Below are 26606 nucleotides of genomic sequence, written 5' to 3'. Positions count from 1 at the left end.
ATCCTTTTGTTAGATCCAGTGTGGTGATGTAACTGGCTTCCCCCAGTTTTTCGATTAGTTCGTCTATGCGGGGGATTGGGTAGGCATCGAAGGACGATATCTCGTTGAGTGCCCGAAAGTCCATACAGAAACGGGTGCTCCCGTCCAGCTTTGGCACCATCACAATGGGAGAAAACCATTCACTCCTGGAAGGTCTGATTACTCCTAGGCGTAACATGTCCTGTACCTCCTGCTGGACTGCTTTCCTTCTGGCAGCGGGTATTCTATAAGGTTGCTGTTTGATCACTTTTCCGGTGTTCAGCGAGGTGGGTCTTCCCAGGGAGGTCGGAAAACAGCGATGAATATGATTTAAGGGCTTCCATCAGCTCCCCCTTTTCTTTCGTGGTGAGTTCGGTGTTGATGACTAAGTGCTGCAAGGTGTTAGTATCGCTCGTCAGGGTGGGTACGGTGAGGGTGGCGGCCTTTGGTGGTGGCCCTATCCACTTTTTCAACAGGTTTATGTGGAAAACCAGGGTACGTTTGGTGTTAGCTGCAGTCTGTATGTAGTCTTTCCTATGGTGGCGACGACTCTGTAAGGACCTTTCCACTCGGTCTTGAACTTCTGGGTAGACGTGGGCAGCAGCACCTGGGCCCAGTCATTCACATTTAGGGATCTCCATTTTTTCCCTCGGTTATAATGGCGAGTCTGTTTCTCTTGATTCTTGGCGAGACTTGAATACGCTAGGTGGCGGAGTTTTCTGATTTTTGCCTTCCATCCCTGAACATATTCCAGCATTCCTCTGGTCTCCAGGGCTTCTTCCTTCTCCCAGGCCTCCTTCGTCATCTCCAGGAGGCTCCGTGGTTGGCGACCGTTCAGCATTTCAAAGGCGGAGCAGCCTAGGCTGCTTTGTACCTGGCTCATTATGACGTATAATGCCACGGGTAGCAGTTGGTCCCACTCCTTGCCATTCACCTCTAACATCTTCTTTAATGTCGTTTGTAACGTTCCGTTATACCGTTCCACTAATCCATCCGTCTGGGGGTGGTATACGGAAGTCCTGATATGACGCAAGTCCAGAATTTGGCATACTTCTTTCATTAGACGGGATACGAATGGTGTACCCTGATCCGTTAGGATTTCTTTAGGGAACCCTACTCTTGAAAAGAGTTCCAAGAACCGTTCTACTATGTTGCGAGTGGTAGGGGTACGAAGAGGGTAGGCCTCGGGAAACCAGGTGGCATAGTCCACAATTACAAGCACGTATACGTTCCCTTTTTTGTGTGGGGCAAAGGCCCTATTAGATCCATCCCTACTCGCTCAAATGGGGTCCCTATCACTTGCAGGGGCTGTAGTGGGACGGCTGGGCGCCTATGTGTGTTCCCTTTTTGACAAATAGTACAGGCCTGGCAGTATGCTTTGATATCTTTGTAAACTCCCGGCTAATAAAAATGCCTCAATACATTCTGTGTGGTCTTTCCGAACCCTGTGTGTCCCGCCGTGAGGTGAGAGTGTGAAAAGAACATGATTTGTTCCCTAAAGGACACGGGAACCAATAACTGCTGGGGTTCTGAAGGGCAAGCCTGTCGATACAGCAGCGAGTCTTTAATGAGGAACCGGGGATACGTGGTGGGTATGCCATCAGGGGTGCTATGAGCCTGTTCCCACGCGTTATATAGGGAAGCATCATTGGCCTGTGCGAACCTGAAACTACGATCAAGAAGCCATGGCTCTGGAGTTATCCGGGCTGGGGCGGCAGGGTTAGCGCCGTTAACCTGTGGTGGGTTCCCTCCCTCTGTGGTTTTTAGCACGAGTCTAAAGAGGTCGAGAAAATCGGGGTTGTCTGTCCCTATAATGAGATCCTCTGGAAGACTGTCTAGGACCCCAACTTTTATCTGGCTTCTAACTCCTGCAGAGTGGATGAGAGGTATAACCGCTAGGGGGTAGGGCTTTACATCACCATGCACACAGCGAATGTGCACAGAGGACTCAGGCAATACCTGCTCACGTGTGACCCACATACCCTGAATGACAGGCTGCTTGAAGCCGGAGTCCAGAAGGGCTCAGATACTCTTACCGTTCACCTGTACACTTACATGAAAAGCTGTCCCCATTTCAGCGGTGTACATGATGGACTTGGGAATATAACCCACTTCCATAGGTTCCTCCGTTGGTCTCCTCCTAGGGAATGCACGGGCAAAATGACCCCATTCCCCGCACTCAAAGCACTGGGGTCTTTTTATGAGGGGTAGCTCAAACTTCGTTTGTCTGGGTTTTGTCGGTTCCGGGATCTTGGGTCTTTTTTCCATTCGGAAGTGTGGGTTGCGCGGTTTCTCTCCCTCCCAACCGCCCACCTTCGGCTGTGCTCGCGAAAAGGTGGTGGCCATTTCTATGGCTTGTTGGGCCGTCAGGTGAGTGTGCTGATGTAGCCACCTCTGGGTATTATATGGAAGTCCTCAAGGTACTGCTCCAGATATATCTTTTCCATGATCTCTTCCTTGGAGCTAGTGCCCGGGGTTATCCATTTATCGGCTGCCATTTTGAGCCTAAAAAATAATGTTTTTGGATTTTCACCGGGCGCTCCTTTCTCTTTCTGAAAGCGTACCCGGTAGGCCTCGGCGTCTAGGCCCAGGTGGGCCAGGATAATTGTTTTTATTTCACTATAGGGGGCGTCCCCAGTGGCATTGGCTACCTGGTATGGAGCTTGAGCCTCTACCGTCAAGAGATGAGCTAAAATAAACGGCCACTTCTCCAGGGGCCAGCTACACGTCGTGGCTACCCTCTCAAAGTTTGTAAGGAAGGCGTCTGGATCTTCCCCATGCATATACTTCTGTAGCGAGACCCCAGCGGGGGTGCGGTGACTGGGGCTTCAGGCTTCCCAAAAGGATGTGGAAGGGGGCTCTCTCACCGCTTTCTGGAGACCCTCAATCTGCGCCGCAATGGTGTCTTTGAACACGTCACGGTCTGCTTTTGTGGAGGCCATCTGACGCTCGACAGCCCACTCAAGTTTTTCCTGTCCCTTGATCAAATGTTGGATCAACGCATTCATCTTTAGTTCACAGATGGGGTTTTCAGTGCCCGCATTCTCCACCAGTGTAGCCGAATCGGAAGGAAGACGCAACAGGCTACGTCGGGACAAGGTAGGTTTTATTTTAAGATAATCGCGTCTTCTGTGAGATGCCAGTTTGGAGTAACAAGCTCAACGAGTCAAGAACAGAGAGACCCAAAGCAAACTCAGAACAGGCACACGACGACGAGTCTTCTTCTTCGTTTTGGGCGAGAAGTTGTTCGTCTAGGTGGAGGTCCCAGTCCTCCCTTAAACTTCAGGTGGTGGCAGAGAGTGACGCTCCGGAGTCCGCAAAGAAAAGAAACAACAACAGAAAGATGTGGGTCAATACTACATCCCGTTTGTCCAACCTCACGAGGGTAGGGAGTGAGGGCAACACTCTTGTGCACAAGTGAGTTGATAGGACTCTAAACGGGTGGCGGTGAGGAGTGGCAGTGAAAGGAGAGGTACTACTATATACAATAAGGAGGCAGCGAGCGGCAACGTTATCAGCCATCAGACTTCTCCCGCCTCCCGACCCAGCCCGAGAATCTCTCCCATACCTGGGTCAGCCACGCTCCTCCGGGGGCGTGGCTCAGCGATGCGAGTTCACGGTGGCCTCCTGGCTTCGTCTTCCCGTCCCCGCACTTGTTCTCTCCGTCCGGGCAGGATGTCTTCTCCGGGCATCTGGGTTGCTCTTCCGGGCCTTGGTTCCTTGGCCCTTCGCTCTCAGTCTGCTCGAGTCGCTCTCCAGTGTCCATCCACACCGGTTTCCGATACCCGGGACTCCTTATTGGGTGCCAGCTGACGACGTCATCAGATGGGGCGGGGCCTTCTTGTAGCACGTCCCAGTTAAAGGGACCGGCATCGGAGTCCGATAAGTCTGTATGTCATGTCTGCCACTAGTCCTCCTGGCGAGAAGAAAGCATAGGTTCCATGAAATCACGGGCTTCCCACCAGTCACCCCCTTGTCCGACGCCTTCCCCGCTGACCTTGTGACAAACAAACAACTGTTCACGTTTTTTCCTTTTACAGATATGATCTCCTCCTCGTGTGCTAAGTTGAATCACTTCAACTCCGCACCATCTTAAATCCTCTACTTTATGGTTATGCGTAATCCAGTGTTCCACCAAAGGGACAGTTCTTTTCCCTGTCCTGATTGCTGACTTATGTTCTGTCACTCTAGTTCTAATCTCTTGTGATGTTTCACCAATGTACCCCTTGTTGCAAGGGCACATGATTAAATAAATCAAGTTTTTGGTTTTGCAGTTGATGAAACTCTTTACATTATGTATAATTCCATTGTGCTCGATCACATTGCCTTTTATAATATTATTACAGTTTTGGCAAGTACTACAGGGAAAATTCCCACCCTCATGATATGGACATCCTCGTCCACACATGCTGCATGTAATACTAAGGACAGATCACTGTTCTCTCTAAACACTGCCTCCTTCTGATCTTATTTTAAATATCTTTCTTACACATCCCAGTAGGTTTTCCCAGTTTTTTTCAGCTGTGCTCAACATACCAGAGCTGTCAAACACATGTCCAGAATGGCCAGAGCCCGTAGAATACTTGATCATCTTATGGAATGGGTGGTGGAGAAGAAGGTTCTTCCTCTGGAACAGGCAGGCTTTAGGAAAAAACACTCCACCTTAGATAACATCTTCATGCTGAAATTAATAGAGGAGAAATACACAATTATTCGTAGTTCAAATGTATACATGGCGTTTATAGATTTCTCAACGGCCTTTGATAAGATAGATCGATCTTTATTATAGAGAAAGTTGCAAAAAATGGGCTTGCCCTCTCCACTACTATCTCTAATTATCGCACTACACTCACAGACCTGGTGCAAGATATGAATGGGTGGAAATCAAGGCTTATCAGATGCTATCCCTACTTAAAATGGCCTGAAACAAGGTTGCTTGTTAGCTCTGTTGCTGTTTTCTTTATATATAGCTGATCTACCCGATTGTTTTGTTCAAGCTGAGGGAGACGCTCCAAAGAGAAGTAGTAGGCTTTTGCCTGTCTCCTATATGCAGATGATATAGTAGTAATGGATCTAACTCCTATTGGGCTGAATAGAAAGCTGAAATCCTTGCAAAACTATAAAGTCGACCATTTCTTAAAAATAAATGTTGCCAAAAGTAAAAATTTTAGTTATGAAATGTAAAAATAAAAATAGAAAATCATGAAATTTTAATTGGCATATTGGTTCTGAAAAGCTGGAGGCGGTCGATTTATATCTTTATTTAGGGAAACTAATAGCGGGTAGTACAAAGAACAAACTCCATATTGAACATAGCATCTGTTAAGCAGTATCTCATGCCAATGGTTTGCGTATCTTTTATAATGCTATGGGTAGAAGGCACTTTTTACATGTATTAATGGTTTTTAAAGTAGGAATTCCACCAACACTGGTCTAGCCATCGAGTCCATCCCTGTCAAGGATTGGAATTTTTGGGATAGAATCGAAGGTTAGATATTACGAAAACTGTGTAACTTTAATACGTCAGTCCCAACGGCTGCCATTAGGCTGGAGTATGGCTTAATAAGTTCTTATATTCACGGTCTAGCTAGGGCTTTACGCTGGGGATACCAGTTGAAAAATAGCGAGCACGACTCATTAAGAAGCTTCATGTGTCAAGAAATGTTTGGGGTTCAGGCAAGTAATTACTCCTTCTATCATGATTTTTTTATTTGCATTAAAAAACTTTTCTGTTAAAGAAGAATTAGTAACTACTCTCCTTCCATCAGAATTTAAATCTTTTTTAAAAACCTCTAGTGGTAAGACTAGTTTTGATAGAGATATTGAATTATGTAATTCCAAAAAGAGACTAGAGCTTGTAGCCAGGACAAATACACCAAAAACTTTACAAAAATATGCATATTGGAATATACAACATGGTACCCGACGTTTTTTCACACTTTGTCACATGAATCTTCTACCTTTAAACGATCTAACAGCAAACTGGTCCCCAAATTTGGAAAATGGAAAAATCTGCAACCTTTAGAATCTAAGTTCTCAGACCTTGGATCATGTCTTATTTGCATGTCCAGCAGTGGCCGCGAGCCACCGTCGTTGGCTTCGGCCAATGTTTTTACTAAATAGTGTTGTATAAAACTTTTTAATTATTTCAAGGCGTTTATGTATATACTTTAATTGCTGTTTTTTTGCTGCTATTTGCACAAGAGGGCGACGCTATGTTCATCTCCCGATTTTGTTTTGCTGTCAAGTTAAAAACTCACCCAAAGTGTGATTCTGGATTGCGTTTTGCACATGTATTGCTGCTATTGAATTGTTGTGTGCACATATAAGGCCATGCTTTATAATCCCATTTCTTGCTGCTAAAGCTGAACGTTTATGCTGAGGAATAATTCTGGATTATATCAAGTGCCTGAACCAGCTGCTACCTATTGCTTCTCGTACATCTTTGTATTTCTTAGGATATGTCTTGCCACTTTATTTCATTTGTTGTTAATTCCAAACGTGGAATGAGTTTTGCTGTGTTTAATTTCTTTTTGTAACAATCTGTATGCTCTTTTAAGTGGACCTCATATGAGTTCCAAATCTTAATAAATATTTGAATTAAATATTGGAATTGAATGGCCACAGCCATGCAAGATTTAACACATTTTTGGAACAGGGAATGCAGTGCTCTAGCACCCTGCTGTCGCTGTTCGAGATGAAACTGTATGACAGCGAGCACCGCTACAGTATTGGCTAATAGAATACAGATGATGTAGAGAAATTGCCATTGAGTTCACGGTAACCGGTAAGCAGACACATTCAGAAGGTGGATGAAATGGGTCCTGCAAGCTCGGAGATAAATAAAGTTATGCTTTCCATCTACCCATTCTGGCCCTTGTGAGCAAGATAGCAGTGCAATAATGCAGCTAAGACATGTGCAAAGAGGCCAGGAAGGGTTTATTTCAACATATGGGCAGACTTTTTTTTTTGGTCCTCATATGCGGCAAATAAATAGATGTGTATTCAGTCTCCAGAACCATATGCCCACAGCCTGTTGGGCATTAACTCCTCCTGAAACAACCTCCTTCAACCACTTTTGGAGGTTTGTGGGGACCACCCCACCCTACCTCTCCTTTGCTGAAGATGTCTTAATCCTTGGACCATTAAAGTTCCTTTCCCTTCTTATGCTCAGAATTCTTTTTTTGTATTTGATGTATGATTTGACAGGTAGGATAGGAAAGGCTTCCAGGCGCTAATCCTCTTCTTTGAGCCAACTATACGATCCAGTCTACCAATGCGCTTCACTGAATTTAGCCAGTCTAAACAAGATGGTAGGGTCCTAGAAACCCAATTAATACAGATTTCCCTACATACAATTATTATTAAGTTAAGTAGTAACTGATCTTGCAATTTCCTTCTCTTTCCCTTAGGATCATCACCCTCTAAAACCACAAATATAATCAATGTCAGGCTTACCTCTAAACTCTCTTTAGGTCTCGCCTAGCGTTGCAGCGCGCATGCTTTGCCCACTCGGCGAGACATATTGTGAGAGAGGAGATTTCAGAAGGGGACTTGAAGCCCCGCCCATCATTTTCATTGGGTAGCATCAGCGTTTATGCTAAACGCTGGCTTCCCATTGAAAAGGATGCTCTTTGGTCACTGCCCTTTCTCCCTTTTGGACGGCCCATCCAGACTGGGTTGTCTGCTTCACAGCTGTCGTGAAGCAATTTCTAATCTCAAGGAGGCGTGTTCGCACTCCTCTGAGCTTTTGTGTAAACAGGGCCATGATTGTTATCTCGTCACATCTGCTGTTTTAAATGTATTAATGGTTTTTAAAGTAAGAATTCCACCAACACTGGTCTAGCCATCGAGTCCATCCCTGTCAAGGATTGGAATTTTGGGATAGAATCGAAGGTTAGATATTACGAAAACTGTGTAACTTTAATACGTCAGTCCCAACGGCTGCCATTAGGCTGGAGTATGGCTTAATAAGTTCTTATATTCACGGTCTAGCTAGGGCTTTACGCTGGGGATACCAGTTGAAAAATAGCGAGCACGACTCATTAAGAAGCTTCATGTGTCAAGAAATGTTTGGGGTTCAGGCAAGTAATTACTCCTTCTATCATGATTTTTTTATTTGCATTAAAAAACTTTTCTGTTAAAGAAGAATTAGTGACTACTCTCCTTCCATCAGAATTTAAATCTTTTTTAAAAACCTCTAGTGGTAAGACTAGTTTTGATAGAGATATTGAATTATGTAATTCCAAAAAGAGACTAGAGCTTGTAGCCAGGACAAATACACCAAAAACTTTACAACAATATGTATACTGGAATATACAACATGGTACCCGCCGTTTTTTAACACTTTGTCACATGAATCTTCTACCTTTAAACGATCTAACAGCAAACTGGTCTCCAAATTTGGAAAATGGAAACATCTGCAACCTTTAGAATCTAGGTTCTCAGACCTTGGATCATGTCTTATTTGCATGTCCAGCAGTGGCTGTGAGCCACCGTCGTTGGCTTCGGCCAATGTTTTTACTAAATAGTGTTAAAAATGTAGTTTCAGCCCGCAACTTTTTACTTCGTCCAAAAAATGAAGCAGTGTGTATAAAACTTTTTAATTATTTTAAGGCGTTTGTGTATATATTTTAATTGCTGTTTTTTTGCTGCTATTTGCACAAGAGGGCGACGCTATGTTCATCTCCCGATTTTGTTTTGCTGTCAAGTTAAAAACTCACCCAAAGTGTGATTCTGGATTGCGTTTTGCACATGTATTGCTGCTATTGAATTGTTGTGTGCACATATAAGGCCATGCTTTATAATCCCATTTCTTGCTGCTAAAGCTGAACGTTTATGCTGAGGAATAATTCTGGATTATATCAAGTGCCTGAACCAGCTGCTACCTATTGCTTCTCGTACATCTTTGTATTTCTTAGGCTATGTCTTGCCACTTTATTTCCTTTGTTGTTAATTCCAAACGTGGAATGAGTTTTGCTGTGTTTAATTTCTTTTTGTAACAATCTGTATGCTCTTTTAAGTGGACCTCATATGAGTTCCAAATCTTAATAAATATTTGAATTAAATATTGGAATTGAATGGCCACAGCCATGCAAGATTTAACACATTTTTGGAACAGGGAATGCAGTGCTCTAGCACCCTGCTGTCGCTGTTCGAGATAAAACTGTATGACAGCGAGCACCGCTACAGTATTGGCTAATAGAATACAGATGATGTAGAGAAATTGCCATTGAGTTCACGGTAACCGGTAAGCAGACACATTCAGAAGGTGGATGAAATGGGTCCTGCAAGCTCGGAGATAAATAAAGTTATGCTTTCCATCTACCCATTCTGGCCCTTGTGAGCAAGATAGCAGTGCAATAATGCAGCTAAGACATGTGCAAAGAGGCCAGGAAGGGTTTATTTAAACATATGGACAGACTTTTTTTTTTGGTCCTCATATGCGGCAAATAAATAGATGTGTATTCAGTCTCCAGAACCATATGCCCACAGCCTGCTGGGCATTAACTACTCCTGAAACAACCTCCTTCAACCACTTTTGGAGGTTTGTGGGGACCACCCCACCCTACCTCTCCTTTGCTGAAGATGTCTTAATCCTTGGACCATTAAAGTTCCTTTCCCTTCTTATGCTCAGAATTCTTTTTTTGTATTTGATGTATGATTTGACAGGTAGGATAGGAAAGGCTTCCAGGCGCTAATCCTCTTCTTTGAGCCAATTATACGATCCAGTCTACCAATGCGCTTCACTGAATTTAGCCAGTCTAAACAAGATGGTAGGGTCCTAGAAACCCAATTAATACAGATTTCCCTACATACAATTATTATTAAGTTAAGTAGTAACTGATCTTGCAATTTCCTTCTCTTTCCCTTAGGATCATCACCCTCTAAAACCACAAATATAATCAATGTCAGGCTTACCTCTAAACTCTCTTTAGGTCTCGCCTAGCGTTGCAGCGCGCATGCTTTGCCCACTCGGCGAGACATATTGTGAGAGAGGAGATTTCAGAAGGGGACTTGAAGCCCCGCCCATCATTTTCATTGGGTAGCATCAGCGTTTATGCTAAACGCTGGCTTCCCATTGAAAAGGATGCTCTTTGGTCACTGCCCTTTCTCCCTTTTGGACGGCCCATCCAGACTGGGTTGTCTGCTTCACAGCTGTCGTGAAGCAATTTCTAATCTCAAGGAGGCGTGTTCGCACTCCTCTGAGCTTTTGTGTAAACAGGGCCATGATTGTTATCTCGTCACATCTGCTGTTCAAGCAAAGACAGAGATCAAAGGTCAGATGTGGTTCCCTGAGGGCTCGTGTTTATTTTCCTTTAGCTACATCTGTCCCCATCTGCCCCGTCCTCTTCCTCCTGAAAATGGCAGCAGTGAGACTTTCCTTTTGTTGTGCACAGCTGGCCCAACTCTGTTTACAACATTGCATGTTTTTTTTTTCCCAGCGCAGTAGTAGTAATGCCGGGCACGAGAGCTGTATGTTTTAAATAATAGTGGCCACACGCCTTTCTTTTCCAAATGCATGCCTCGCCCTAGTTGCACCTCTGATCGATGCGAAGATTAACAGTATCAGACGTGCTCTGACGATCCTTCCCATGGTGTTATTGTATTGGACTGTCCTGCCATTTCCCTTGCACCGAGCTATGAATTAATACTGTAGGGTGCTGCGGTAACTTTCGCACTTTACTACTGAAGATGAAATTAGCAGGAACAGGGAGCATAATTCACCAAACCAGGGGGAGGGCGCATGTGATTTAGACAAACAAGTGCACTAGTTACTTACCACTTCCGGTGGCCCTGCCCATGAGCTCGCTGTGCGGTCCAGATGAAGCTCGGGGTGACTGCTGGCCCGGGTCGCGGTGCATTCTCCTAGGCTAAGGCATGTTATGGGGTGGTCGCTCTCTTTCCCCCCGCCCCACCTGTTGTGGTGCACTGTGGGAAACCCTGCTGTGTTGGCCCTGGGCCTGCGGTGCACCATAGGGGCCCCTGGTGTGTTATAGGGGTGGGTGGCCATGCATGACCGAGTCAGGCCGCTTTCCACGTTTCTTCGGTAGGCGTCGACGGAAGCGTTGCACGGGGCTGCACAGAGCGGTGTTATTGCCTGCAGAGTGGGGGCCTATGCCCCCTCCGAGAGGCAGTCTGCTCTTGGGTTCGAGAGATGTCTTGGTGCAACGTGTGCCCGCTGCAAAGCTCTGTGGCAAGGGTTCATATCTGCTACAACAACACAGTGGGACAATGCGCCGCGTGCTGAGATATCTGCAAATTGCAGCGCATATTTTCGGATCTCATTAAAGTGGCCCGAGTGGTCAGTGCACCGTTTGCTTTACTTGTTTATTTTGTAGCTTGTGTTTCATGGGTTCCGATACAATTAAGGCAGGTCAGTGTGCACGGCGTACATTGCTTACAAGTCAAGTGTTCCAGCGTGACGATAGCTGTAGGGTTACCGATTGCAGAGCTATGTGAGTAAAACGCAGGCACAGGTTCCTGTCCGAGGAAACGAGATTTGTGAGTGAATATGCCAGGTCCATAAATAACCTGCATGTGGCAGATTCCACCCCAGTAACATTACTGTTTTGAAAGTGCCTGCTGTGTGGCTTTCTGTGTAATGTAAAGGGAACAGGGTTCGGTCACATGATAATAGCTAGAGGGATCGATGCACTTGATGAGCTAAGACACAGGCCGCAGGTTCAAATACCAGTAAGATAGCGCAGGGGATAAATGCACCTGTAGCAGAGATATTTAAGCTAACCCACAGGTTACAGGTTCATACCAGTAAAATAGCTGAGTTGATAAATGCACCTGCCGCAGATGTCTTCAAGCTAACCCACAGGTCACAAATTACAATTCCAGTAAGATGGCGGGGGGTAAATGCACCTGTAGCAGAGATATTTAAGCTAACCCACAGGTTACAAGTCCCAATGCCAGTAAGATGCCTGAGGGGTAAATGCACCTGTTGCATTAATCTGTGTATAACCCACGTCGAGATAACACTCCCAGTGAGAATGCTCAGCAAGTTAATGTTTCCACTGCAGAGCTCCCAGTATACTTGAGCTATTGGCCTTGAAAATAACAATTCCTTTTATTATTGTTTTCGTTTTAAAAAGATAAATAAAAGGCATTGTCATTTACAATACCAACAGCTTAAACTTGTGTAACTGCGAGACCTATTGCATTGCAAATGCTTGTTCATTACAGCTGTTAAGATTGTACCCACTTCTTGCCTAACAACTTGGATTCCTGCACAGTGCCAGAACATGTGTACATCATCTGCTTTCTCACGGTCACATTTGGGACACCTCTTGATTTTCTTCTCCCCCATTTTGGATAATTTCTTAGGAGAACAATAAGCCCTGTGTAAAGTGAATAGATGATGTCTCCTCAGGGGTGTGTACCTTACAAAAGACCAAAGTGTAGACATTGATACTTGCCAGAGAAATAATGGATCTAATGTAGGTAGGTCTTCTTTCCAAATTTCTTCTGGCAGTGTTGGGACCATCTTCTTCTTTCACCAAATCCAGTACCACTTGGCCACCTCTTTCTTTTGTGGGTTACTGCTATACATTTCTTCCTCCCAATCTGTTTTGAATTCTACATTCAATTGGTCCCACGCCCAATTCAGTAATTGCAGATATTTGAACCTGGAGAGCCTATTGTTTGTAATACTTTTCAGTGAGTCCCTTGAGATTAAAGTGTCCTCATCAATGGGCTGGCCCCATTTTTCTATTCCCGCATCCATTAATGGAGTGGCTAAAGTATCCAGAAAGCAGAGTGACGCTCCTGGGGATTCCCAGATTGGGGCCATTTGGCTGTAGTATGGTATTCCTAAATTTCTTCTTACTTGGACCCATAACTTACAAACTGCTCTTAATACTCTTAGTCGTAACTTCTTGAAATTTTGGGGTGTCCAAATTTGAAGAGGAAGTAGTTTCCTTTTTCTACTAGATCTTTTGTTAAAGCACCGTAGCAGAGGGAGGCCTGTTGATAATTTTTAGTTAGTAGAACTCTAAAGTTTTTCAATTGAAAGGCTCAGCATTATAGCTGGAAATCTAGGAAAGCTATCCCACCAGCCAATCTTTTCTTACATACATTTTTCCAGATTATTCTTACGCCCTTGTCAGACCATATAAAACTGCCCAGTTCCCCTTGCAGTTTTCTGCACCACCTGACCTCGTAATGTAAAGGCAGTGTATTAAATATAAAAGTAAATTTTGGGGGGGATCACCATTTGAATTAAGTTTGTTCTTCCTAAAATGGATAAGGTAGATGAAACCATGATTTTAATAGCCTCTTAGATTCCCGCATAAGTCTCATAAAATTTACTTGTGCCATATCATCAAGATTTTTTGCCCCACCTGGATTCCTAAATACCTAATTTCTTTTTTTTCCAGAGTGGTATCTACAGCTTCATTCCAAGACATTATCTCTGTTTTCTCTTCGTTAACTAGATGACCTGCGACTTTCCCAAAGTCTTTAAGGATATCTAATATGATGGCAAAAGTGCCTTTGAAGTCTCTTGTGCAGACCAACATATCATCCGCATAAAGGGCCTCTTTTTTGACCCAATCTTGATATGGCAAAATCCTCTGTTCACCCCTAATTCTTCTTGCCAGGGGTTCTATGTATAAATTAAACAGTAAGGGGGATAAGGGGCATCCTTAGCGGGTACCTCTACCTATATTCAGTTGTGATGTGAGGGAGCCGTTAACTAAAATCCTCGCCTAAGGGCATTTATATATATATTCCTTATTGTATGTATGTATAATTATTTATAGAGCGCACTGTAACCCTACGGGCATCTTGGCGCTATAGACATAATGAAGGGAAGGAACAGAAAGGGGGGAGCAAGGAAAAAGTTAGACTCTGGGGAAAAGCCAGGTCTTGAGCCGTCCACGGAAAAGAGTCAGATCCTGAACCAATCGTAGCTCCGAGGGAAGACCATGCCAGAGTCGAGCAGCTGCGGAGCTAAAAGCTCTGCCTCCCAAAGTAGCTCTCTTTGTCTTGGGAATCAAGGCCTGCCTAGCTGATGAAGAGCGCAAAGTGCGCGAGGGGACATACCAGCCAAAACGACTTTGCAGTGGTATAGGGCAAAGGCCATGGAGAGCTTTAAAGGCTACACACAGGGATTTAAACATAATCCTCTGTTGCACAGGCAGCCAGTGAAGCTCAGCCAGAGCCTTGGTGCTGGATGAGTAGCGCGGTCTTTGAAGGGCTAGTTTTGCGGCAGCTGCCTGGATGCGTTGAAGCCTCCGGATCAGATAAGCCGGGGACGCAAGCAACAAGGCGTTACAATAGTCCAGACGACTAAGAATGGTGCAACGAACTACTGTGCCTCGCACATGGGGGGGCAGAAGAGGTAGGATCCTGCGGAGGCCTCTCATAATCATATAACAGTTTGAGACCACCTTGTTAACATGTGACTCGAGACTTAGCTTCTCATCGAAACAGACCCCCAGATTACGTACAGTCTTTACAGGAACCAGGGGGGTGTCCAAAGGAAGAGGCCAAAAATTGAGAGGCAGGGGTGGCGATACCCTGCCCACTGAACAATGTAAGATCTCAGTTTTGGCACCATTAAATTGCAGATCATTGTTTTTCAGCCAGGTCGTCATTTCCAGCATACAATTATGGAAGGTGGGTAGAGAATCCGCCTGATCACCTTCCAGGGAAATGATTAGTTGTGTGTCGTCGGCATAATTAACAGCCGTAATGTTGCAAGATTTAATGATTTGTACCAGAGGTCGCATGTAAACATTAAACAGTATCGGGCTGATAGAGGAGCCCTGTGGGACACCCTGTTTGTTAGGCGAAAAGTCTGACTGATATGGAGGCAGAAAGACCGCCTGCCGTCTGTCCGACAGATAGGAACATAGCCATTTTAGGGCCGAGCCAGTGATCCCCACCTCTTCAAGCCGATGTAAGAGAATATTATGGCTAACAGTATCGAATGCAGCGGATAAGTCAAGTAATATCAACGTTGCAGACTGTCCCTTATCCGCTCGCATTCGCAGGTCATCCAGGGCAGTGATCAAGGCAGTCTCCGTGCCATGCCCCGGACGGAAACCAAATTGATTCTCCTCCAGAATACCTTTACTCTCTAAAAACCCAGATAGCTCCTGGCTAACGAGGCGTTCCGCTATCTTGGCTGGAAAAGGCAGCAAAGAGATAGGGCGATAGTTCCCATAGCAGGTGGGATCCAGCGATGGTTTTTTCAGAAGGGGGGAAACCAACGCATCTGAACGCATCTGAATTTTCTGAATGCTTATTGCATTCTGAAAATTATTCCCGCGTCCATTTTGTCCTATTACTGCATATAAAAAAGGCCAGCTTACCCTAACGAATGCCTTTATGGCATCTACTGTCATGATAATTAAAGGAAGATCTTTATCTATGGCCACATCTATAGCGGACACCAGATCATGGACTAAGTTGTGTAATTGTCTATTCTTAGTATGTGTGTGTATAGTTTATAATCGTTATTAAGTAAAGATATGGGCCTGTATGATTCACATCTTTTTGGGCTTTTATTTGGCTTTACAATTAATGTTATTGTGGCTTCATTCCATGTTTCTGGAATGGGAAGTTCATCTATATATCCTGTATTAAATAAAATGGTCAGTACCAGAGTAAGTTCCTATACCAGGGCTTCGTATAATTCATTCGGTATTCCATCTAGCCCTGGGCCTTCCACTTTTTTAACCATTTGAGCACGTTGTACACTTCTGCTGAGCTGATCTATTTTTTAAGATACACATATTTATCCTGTGCTAACTCTGGTAGGGGATCTTTTTGCAGCCTGTTCTTCTGCTGCTATGAAGTCTTCAGTATATACAGTTTGAAAAAAGAGAGCGAAAGCTTTCCCGAAGTTCAGATCATCTAAACATCGTTCACTAGTTACTCCTTGTCTTCCAGGCCAAACACTTTCCACAGCCCTCACCGAATTCATAATGTGCCAATTTACTAGCATTCCATTTTTTGTGTACCACCTCTTCTGAGTGTTTAGTTAGATCATTCTTAACTTCTCTGATCTGATTTTGTAAATTTGTTATTATAACAGAATCATCCAAATTATTCAGGTCCTTATAAAGTTCAGCCATTTTAACTTTCTATCTCTTTCACTCTGTTGCTGTTTTCTCTTCTACTATGTACTGTATAGTTGATCAACCTACCTCAGATAAAAGCTTTATAGGCATCCCATTTTATATGTAGAGAGGCAAAGTCCCTATTTAATTCACAAAATTCTGAAGTATCCTGCTTCAACATATTTATTATTTCTTGCTCCTCTATTAGGAACCTAGCCAGTGTCCATCTTGGCAGTGTTGCAATGCTATCCAGTGAGAGATCTAATTTTACTGCAGAGTGATCTGATAAATGCTCTGGTTAATGAGTTACTTCTTTAATCTTATTTCTCATTCTTATGTCTATCAGAAAGTAATCTATACGTGAAGCGTGACCATATTTCTTGTTGTGAAAAGTGTAGTCCTTTTACTTACCTGCTTTTTGGCACCAAGGATCTATCAGGGCCAGGTTTTTCATTACATTTTGGATGGATTTCCTCATTTTAGGTATGTTAACCTTTGACCTAGGGGAAGAGTTATCCAATACAGGATCTATCAATGCATTAAAGTCTCCACCTGTTATATTAAGGTTCCCGTTATCTACTAGCTTTTGAAAGAGTTCTTTGAGCGGGGTTGGATCATCTATACTTGGACCGTAATAACCTACAAAAGAGTAATTAACTTATACTATAAATTTTAACCATAGTAATTAACCATCTCCCTTTAGGGTCTGCAATGACATTTACTATTTTAGTCTGTGCTGAATCTTTTAGCAGAAGTGCCACCCTTTTCACATTGCATGTTTGATTTGTTCATGCAAATTGTTTAATCCACCTGTGCCCTTTTAATATTTTCCCCACTCTTCTTGCCGTAAATGGGTTTCTTGTAGCATTATAATGTCGTTATCTGATTGTTAAAAACGGAAGAATTCTCCTTTTTCTACCTGGTACCCGTTAGGACATTTATATTTCAGGTAAGAACCCTCAGGCTGTGTGTCTTATTTACTGCTGTTATTTTTTCTAACCCACCCAACTCCCAGAACCCTCCTTTTATATTCTGTCACACATGAGGATCCTGTTTTTTTTAATTTTTCTCCCACATGCTCCGCACCCAGCGAACACCGTTCCTAATATTTACGTCTAATGTGCTAAGCCTACTCCCCTATGTCCTACCCTCCCCCTCCCAGGGGGAGCCCTCCTTTCAACCAGACAGGGCAATTAGACATGCCCATTAGCTGTCGCCTCTCCGGAATAAGTGTGTGTCCTTTATTTTGTATATCTATATTCTTTTTTTTACTTAGTGTTTAGTTTTTGTTTGCTTTATTAGACTCTCAACTTCAGCTGGCTATTTAATATTGTGCATTTTTTGTTCCACATTATTCTCAATGTGGCTGGTTATTTAAATTGTGCAATAGCTCTTAGTGACTTGAGTTCTTGCATATATTTGCCTACCTCCTATTGTCGATTTTGTGTTTCTTTAGCTATAGCCGAATAGATACGGAAAGACCAATCATCTTTTGTATAGGAGCTTGCTTTCAGAGCTTCGTAAAGTATCAGTTCTTTAATCGAGTAAGTATTCAAATTAATTAGGATCTTCCTAGGCTTGTCTCTATTAGGGTTTCACTTGAAGGGGTCCCTATGTACCCTCTGTATATTCTGATGGAGATCTAATGCGGGTAACATGACGTCCATCTAACAAGCTGGCTGAGAGCGTCTCGTCTCTCCGGAGTGCAGGACTCACCCGGACAGCGTTTGCTTAGAAAGCTTCAGGATCCCGTCTCATCGTGGTAGGGAAGGATCGGAATTCAAACTGCATGGCTCCACTGCACAAAACACGCGGCCACCAGAGACCAAATATCTTCTTATCTTGGTAAGACAAAAAAAAGTTGTAACCCTAAGAACACAACAGATACATCGGGCGGGAGAATTAAGGTAACGCCCTCCCTAAGATCATATTTTATAGTGCAGGAGACCGAAAAAATGCCTACCTGTACAACTTCTGGATGTGTCCCGCCAATAAGCACCCACAGCATGGAGCAACTTAAGGAAGGGGAAATGCAGGATCTCCCTTTGGCAATTCAAGCTTTGTTGGAGGAAATACTCAGCTCTAAAATACGACTGATAAAGTGACAATCCCTGTTCAAGTAGAAGGGGGTACATTAATACACCCCATAAATCAAACAGATATAGGGGGACTTTTGCTCACCCTTGCAGACGAGACCAAAAATAAATTTGTAACATCAGAAGCAAATCAAGCAAAAATACATGGAGCCTGCGAAAGCCTCGAACTTAAATTAACGAATCTGACTGAAAGAATCAGTAACATGGAAGTATCTATAGAGGCACTAAAAGAGGAAGTAGTCGGTAACGGTAAAGAGATTCAACCCCTTAAGATGGGGGAGAAGGTATTAAAAGAGAAGATAGAAGTTCTAGAAAACAACTCTAGAAGGAACAATCTAAGGGTCCTCAACATTCCAGAGGGAGAAGAAGCAGAGAACTTGAAGGAGTTCATCATAAGCCTGATGAAAGAATGTATACTGGCTGAGGTTCCGTGTGAATCGGAACGACACTTTTTGGGTGTGTTTGAATATGGACGAGTTTGGTATCTACGAACCGCAAATGACGAGTTTAGTGGGTGTACGCGTTTTCGCTACGCCACTATGTACGGATCGTCTCATTCCTAGGTATGTCCATCCGAACCCTCGGGTTCCATTTTAGATGCGGCATCCATTTTGTTTCTTGCCCTCAAGTAGCCAGTGAACGGACCTTGTCCGCTCTGTGACCCTAGGGTTCCCAAGCTTTTGCGAAGGACACGTGCTTCTTTGAAGGTGTCCCTGATGATGAGGGGGCTGACACGGCAGAGGCAGATGGCCCCGCTCAAGGTTCATCTTGCCGTGCTGGTCTATTGTTTCAGTCGTGCATGCATTAGGCACGGGTCTTTGATCCTGCAATCAAGTTTCCGTTATTGCTCTTTACACTCTTTTTCAATCTGTTGTGCATCCTTGTTTTTCCTTCACATCTGTTTCTGTCCCTTCTCCTAATTCGTTTACAATCAGAATGGAATGTGCTTAATGTGGAGATGAGGTGCTTTTACAGTTGGGAACCGGCAATGTTGCTGTAATTATGTTCCGGGCTTCTGAAACATGAATGCGACCCTTTTGAAGTTTACTGTGGGAACTGAGTTGTAACCTTTTGTTCGTCATATTGTGCAATGACCAAAATGTGTATAAAAGGAGCGATCCACTTGTACAATTTGAAGCAGTCTCCCAGAACCTACACGTTGTGTACTTCTTGCGATTTCTGTATCCCTGCAGTAAATAAACATTGATCTTTGACGCCGTCGGAAGTGTCCCGTGTCTCTGTGTTTTGTACGCCGGAACAGGTAACCCACGAAGGTTTCAGGTGTTGTCCCCTGGCACCGCTGGGCCTTAGAATAGCCCAGTCCTTCAGTTGGCGCCCAACGTAGGGTGACATCAGCGGTACCGGTCCAAAGCCCGACGATCGTGAGGAACTTCGTGTGAAATCTCCGAGGGAAGGTGCACCCCGCTTCATCGATCCAGTTGTCGAAATAAGTGGCCCGAAGACTTTTCCCGCGAAGATTCCCGCCTCCTGACGGCTGCGACGGACTGATGCCCTGACTGTCGACTTGATTTGGCGCCTGGCGTAGTCCTTTGTACGGTGAGACGATAGACGGGCCTTCCTGGTGACGCCATTGCTCTTTCAGTTAAGTATTTGTGGGTCGCTCCCAGAGTTTATGGTTTTGTAGTTCCTTTTTGGGACGGTTACTTTGTTGTTTGCATGGTTCCATTGCATTTGTGGTTCTTAGTTGTTGGTTCTTAGTTGTTGGGTTTTATTTGACGATTGCAATTGCCAAAAACCGAGGGTCTTGCATTTTTGCGAGGACATCGTAATTCGATAGCCCTTGAAGTTTGTAAACTCGGTTAGTGTGCATGATGCCTGGCCGTAGTACTTTGTTTGGTTTCCTTAAATGTTGCAGCACGGATTCCCGACTGGAGGATTCATGTCCGATACCTCCAGTTGGAACTCCAATTTATGAGCTCTATAGTCGCCACGGCGTAGGTCCTATTGTATATAATGAATATTGGATTTGTTACACTAAAAATGATGGTGTTCTTAGTTGGCCATCACATGGTAGTTTTGAAACTGCAATATTAGATAATCTTGAAGCTAAATTGTTTAAAAAGAAGGCTAGGCCGGCCATGTTTGATTCCTTTCGATTATGGCGCAAAGAGGCCAAGCAGAAGGAAATCAAACAGATTAAGAAAAATAAGAGAGAAGGTGTCATTACGGTGATGCGAAATGCAGAACAGTATCAGCGAGACAAAGATGAGAAGGAGCAGGAAGTTAGTGCTAGACTTCATCATATGGCGGTGGATAAATGTTATCCGGTGTTACCGTCTAGTTCTGATAAGACGGGAGAGGAAGTGATAGAGGATCCATTATTGTCTTATCTATTGAAATCACCACCCCCCTATGCACCAGATACCGTGGGTCCTGTGATTCCTCCGGTTCCTCAACCTGTTGTTTTGGCGGCTGCTGGTCAGCCTGTTGTTCCTCCTGTTCTTCCGAATCCCCTTGTGCCGCAACTTGTACATCCTCCTTTACCCGCTCTTCTTCCTACTGCTCCTTTGCCAGTATCCCTTCCGCCCAATCTTACTACTACTCCTGTTATCCCGACTACTGCTACTGTTCTACGTTTACTCCTAATGTCGTTGCTCCTGTGCTTCCTTCTTCTTCCCCTTCTGTTCGTAGTCGTATATTTAATGCTGTCGCTACTCTCTATTCTCTGTTTTTTGGACCGGTACTCGGATCAGATCTTTCTGATGTTGCTCAGAGGCGCAGTCAAATTCCTGATGGTAGGGAACGTGAGTCGTTAGTGAAAATGGTGCGTAAATGGATTAGGCATCCTGTGAAGTACACGTTGCGTATAGTTTTTGAGACATTTTCCCAGTTTAATGAGCCCACACAAAGATTCGTGTTCGAGGAAATGTGTAAATTCTTGAGAGAAGAATGGGATGATGATGCGGTAGATAATGTACCGCCCGAGATCACTGAGCTTCAGAAACAATTTACGACTGGTATGATTGTAGGTGATAATGTCCGACGTGCTTTAGAGCGTCTGTTATCTTTTCGATCTACAGTGCAACCTCGAGCATTGTTTAAGGATGAAACTGGGGAGTGGATGGCAAAACCTGGTCAGTATCCTATGCGGGAAGTTCCCCCAGTATGGATGCCAGGTGATCCTGCTGCTAATCCTGCTATTGCACCACACTTTCAGAGAGTTTGGATACACCTCCCGTGGAAGCGATCGGAAGTTTTGCAGGTAAAGCACACCTTGCCTGACCCTCGTAAAAATCCTGCAGGTTATTATAAGGAGTTATCCCAGTTAGTGGATGCTACTGTTATGAACCTTGCCGATATTGAAATGTTGTTTGGTAACGTAGTACCTCAACCGATTTGGGCGAAAATCCGTCAAGAGAATCACGCAGCTGAGTTAGGCGGTGATTGGGCTGCTCTTGCGGCAGCTGACGGACGGCAAGTTGGTGGGGCTAAACCTGAACAGCTCATTGAAAATCTGCCCCAGAGGATAATTACGCTTATGAAAACACTTATGCCAGCAATACGCGTTAATTGGGACAAATTGTCTGCGTGCAAACAAAAGGACGAGAGTGTCTCCGATTTCTTTACGAGATTTGCCCGAACTAAGCAACAAGTTGAAGAATTCTGAAAGTTCGTGGGCCGTTTCTACCACTGCTCAGATATTAGCCACGGCCCAATACTACGAAAATAGAGAGAAAGAAGAAAGCGAACGCGCAGATAAGAAAACGAAGGATCTTAAAACAAAGGTCTTATTGCAGCAAGCGTACCCTCCGCGCTCGAATCAGAATAACTCGCAACAGCCAACTCGATTACAATCGCAGTTTTCTAGATCGCAGTCGCGTAATGACTCCTCTACACCTCGCTTTGTGTTGGGGTATAATCAATGCGCATATTGTAGGGGTGAGGGCCATTTGAAGTTTAATTGTCCAGTGCTGCGTGACCGAAACAATGGTGTTTCGGCTCGAGGAGGTCGTAGTGGTCCTCAACAAGCAGCACGTGGTAGAGGTCGCGGCGTTACTCAGAATCAGAACGAGTGTCTTGCCACTTCATCAGATTCGCAAAATTGCTTTGATCGGCGCGATCCATCGTCTGGTAGATCTGCACAGTATCATGTGGATGACTATTATGTCGAGCATGATGTTGATGCGGACGGTACTTACTAGGACAGCCGTAGACAAAGAAAGGGAGTAGTATCAGTTCCGGTTGATCAGAGAGGGCCTTATGTCGCAGTTGCTACATTGGGCGTAGTTGAGCCTTTTCTGTTGGACACTGGTGCAGCGAAAAGTTCCATCATGCATTCGAAACTCCCTGGTGCGCCTTTGTCTGGCTTAACAAATGTTTCCGTTGGATTCTCTGGCGCCCCCGTTAGCAATCCAGTTTCTAAAGCTTTGCCCCTTACAATTGGGTCTCGTGAGTTAAACGCTCCCTTGATTTTGACTACTGGTTGTGGTGAGAATCTTTTGGGCTTGGATCTGTTGAAGCGGTTATATGCGACTTTGTACTGTTCTCCTGCGGGAGTGGAGCTTACACTAGGTCAGAGAGTGATCTCTCCTATGTATTTGTCGACTGATAAGCTCCCACCGGAATTGAGTTCTCTTCCTGATTCTTTGTGGGCGACAGGTCCCAATGACGTGGGCCTGCTGGATATACCACCTTATGTTGTTCAATTGAAATCAAACGTGCAACTGCCACGTATTCCCCAGTATCGTATCTCTCTTGATGGAGAACGAGCGCTATTAGCGATCATTTACGATTTGATCGATAAAGATGTCATCGAGGAAACACGGGGTAACGTGTGTAATAGTCCTGTGTTACCTATTTTGAAACGAACTGATCCATCTAAGCCTCCTGTGTATCGTTTTGTTATTGATTTAAGGGAGGTAAATAAAATTGTTGTTCCACAGTTCCCCGTGGTGCCTGACATTACGGCTTTGCTGACTCTGATTCCAGCTTCTGCATCATGGTTCTCGGTAATCGATCTGAATAATGCGTTCTTTAGCATTCCGATTGCTGAGGAAAGCAGAGATTTATTCGGTTTCTCATTAGGTGGTCGCAGCTTCAGGTTCAAACGCGCACCTCAGGGCTACTGTGAGAGTCCATCGATCTACAGCCAAGCTCTTAAGAGTCAACTTGATGCGTTTGTGTTGCCGGCTGGTGCGGCTTTGATTCAGTACGTTGATGATCTGTTGGTAGCTGCTGACACTGAACAGATTTGCAAAACTGCTACAGTATCACTGTTACAGCATCTATGTGACTTACATCACAAAGTGTCACCTTCTAAACTACAATATTGTTGTCAAGAAGTAACCTATCTAGGTCACTTATTGTCAAAGGCGGGAAGAAGGTTGACCCCTGAAAGAATTGCAGCAATTGAATGACTGTGCCAACAACTCGGAGAGATGAGCGCGCCTTTCTAGGTATTACGTCATACTGCAGACAGTGGATTCCAAATTTTTCACTGTTAGCGAAGCCATTGATAGCTCTCACGTGCAAGGATGTTTCGACTCCTTTGCCATGGACGGAAGAATGTCAGAAAAGTTTTTCTGAACTGCGTGATGCGCTGTGTTCAGCTCCTGTGTTAGGTACTCCTGATTACAGTAAACCATTTACACTATACGTTCACGAGAGAGAAGGTTGTGCGTTGAGTGTTTTGACGCAACAATTCGGTGGTAAGCAGCGTCCATGTGCGTATTTTTCCTCGACTTTAGACCTGGTAGCTAGAGCGTTGCCAAGTTGCTTGAGGGCGACAGCGGCAGCTGCGGTGTCTATTCGACAATCCGCAGGTCTGGTCATGGATAATATGCTCATAGTGATGGTTCCGCATGCAGTTGACACTCTCCTGAATCGGACAAAAACTCAACATCTGACGAGTGCAAGGTTGTCAGGGTATGAGTTGACCCTTTTGGCAAGTCATATACAGATCAAGCGTTGTAATGTACTGAATCCGGAGACATTGTTGCCGACTAATATGGAATCAGATGGTGTACCACCACATGATTGTTATTTACGAACTGAGGAAGAAACGAAGGGTCGTGTGGACCTGAAAAACACTCCGTTGACGGATCCCGATGGTACTTTGTATGTTGATGGTTCATGTTTTAAGTTGCCGAATGGTGATGTGACGACTGCGTATGCTGTAGTGACGTTGAGCACGGTTGTGGAAACTGCGAGATTGAGTCAGAATTCAGCGCAAGCGGCAGAATTGATTGCGTTAACAAGAGCGTGTGTTTTGTCTAAGGGAAAGCGAGTGAATGTGTTCACCGATAGTCAGTATGCATTCGGCGTTGCACATAGTTTTGGTCGATTGTGGAGAGAAAGAGGATTTATGACATCGCATGGTACGAAGATCCAACACGGACAGCTCGTGAATGATCTTTTGGATGCACTTACATTGCCTAAACAGGTAGCGATTGTTAAATGTAGTGCGCATCGAAAGGTTACGGATGATATTGGTCGTGGTAATGCATTTGCAGACGAGATTGCTAAGGAAACGGCTAAGAATCTTGCAACCCGAATGTATGTTACGAGTTCAGTGAGATGGCCGACGGAGACTGGTATGTGTGAAGACACTGTTGAGAGTGTGAAAGCAATTCAGAATGAGGCCACTGAGATTGAGAGTGTGAGAAGTTGGCCTGATGTATGATGTCACTAGTTATAGTGTACACCTTATATCAGTCCAAATACCCTTATGGTGATTGGTTGTAAAGTCAACCTTATAGACCAGCTATCCTAGTGGTAGCATGGACAAGAGCAGTCTTAGGCTAAACTCTGAATGGCATGTGAAGCCAGCTGTGATACCATATATAATCCCTTGAATACCAAATGAAAGGACACCACAACAGATATATATATAAAATAAAGTGTATTTATTCTAAGCAAACCCTCAGCACTCTTTATGAGATTAGAGGTAAGTACAACACAGTCTTATTTATGCATACATTAAGTCACACAGGTAAGTAATACAGTTAGGCCCTAGGGGCCACGCAAACCATATACTAAGTAAGTGGTATAAGAACCACTGTCACGGAAATAGAATAGGCCTAGGCCTAGGGAATCGCTGGGGCTACACTACACTAGCGTTAGTTAGGAAGTGGGAGGCCCACGGGATTCGTGTGCAGAGTGGAAACACTCACGCGTAATGCGTAAAAGTCAATAGCAATAGTACAGTTTAGAAAACGGTAGATTTAGGACACTTCCGGAGTAGCTAGGAAGTTGAGACTTGAAAACTAGACACTGGGATAGTCACTATCCTGATGAGCACCGGAGTACCCAAGTTACCTAGCCCACAGGCTGCGGGTGCATAGGGGTGAAGATGCGTCGTTTTCGTCGTCGACTCCTATGGATGCCTGAAGAAAGATGCTGACCGGCAGTCAGTGAAGAGTGTCCGGTGGATCATAAGGCTGGGATCAAGAAGAGAAGAAACCTGCAAGCAGAAGGGACAGAGTCAAGGTCACTAGCCAGTGACCACGTGGAACCAGGAAGGAACCAGGCGAAGTCGTGAAGAGTTGCAGGTGAAGGTGAAGCTTGTCGCTGCAGCCAGGAGGACCAGGAAGCGTCGAGGACGACCAGGACCAGGAGGCAAGCTGTCCCACGAAGGCACTTGCTGTCGGCGGCGTCGAAGTTGGACTAGGACTCACCAAGCCTTGGCAAGCGGGACCCACGAAGAACAAAGGACTTGCTTCTGGTGCAGACCAGGAAGGTCTGGGGTGCTTCTTCTTTGCAGAGAAGCGGGAGCCAGTCTGGAGGAGCCAAACCAGTGCAGAAGATTTCAGGGTGCGTCGTCACAAAGGCCACTAGCCAGCGGGCAAGCAACCGGACAGACGCGGCAAGCAGGAAAATGCTGAAGGGCCCCACGCAGGACTCGTGGAGTGTGGGGGGCTGATCTTCGGTGCAGATGGTGCTTGGGGTTGGGGCTTCTCAATCCCCGGTGCACAACTTCGAGGGTACCTCAGAAGCTGCGCTGTAAGTTACTAGCCACTTTTCCCAGGTAGCCGGTCCCACGTCGCTCGTCGCCTCCACGGATCTCAGCTCTGCTGCAGATGTGGATGAGGGTCGGAGAAGTCTGGAAGTCAAGGCTCTGGTCGGGCTCTGCAGTCGGTTCCTCGTAGAACGGTCGCAAAGCAAAGGGTAGTCTCTTGATGGTGCCTGTTTGCACAGGGTAGCCACTCCTTGGCTACAAGGGAGATTCTTCAGTCTTCTTCTTTCGTCGAATGTCGAAGGTCCAGAGTTTCTGTTCAGTTTTGCAGGTTCAGGATAATCTAAAGTCTTGAGGCCCAACTCCCACTCTTATACTAATCTGGGGGGCTGGGATACCTGCTAGGTCACGCCTTATGGGTGGGACCTGGGAGGGGGTGGTTACACCCACTTCCCTTTGTCCAGTTTCGCGCCAGAGCTGGGGCTGGAGTGCCCCAGC

Source organism: Triturus cristatus, chromosome 8 (assembly GCF_964204655.1).
Source record: "Triturus cristatus chromosome 8, aTriCri1.1, whole genome shotgun sequence".
In the NCBI taxonomy this organism is placed as follows: Eukaryota; Metazoa; Chordata; class Amphibia; order Caudata; family Salamandridae; genus Triturus; species Triturus cristatus.
Note: the sequence above shows the minus strand (reverse complement) of the source record.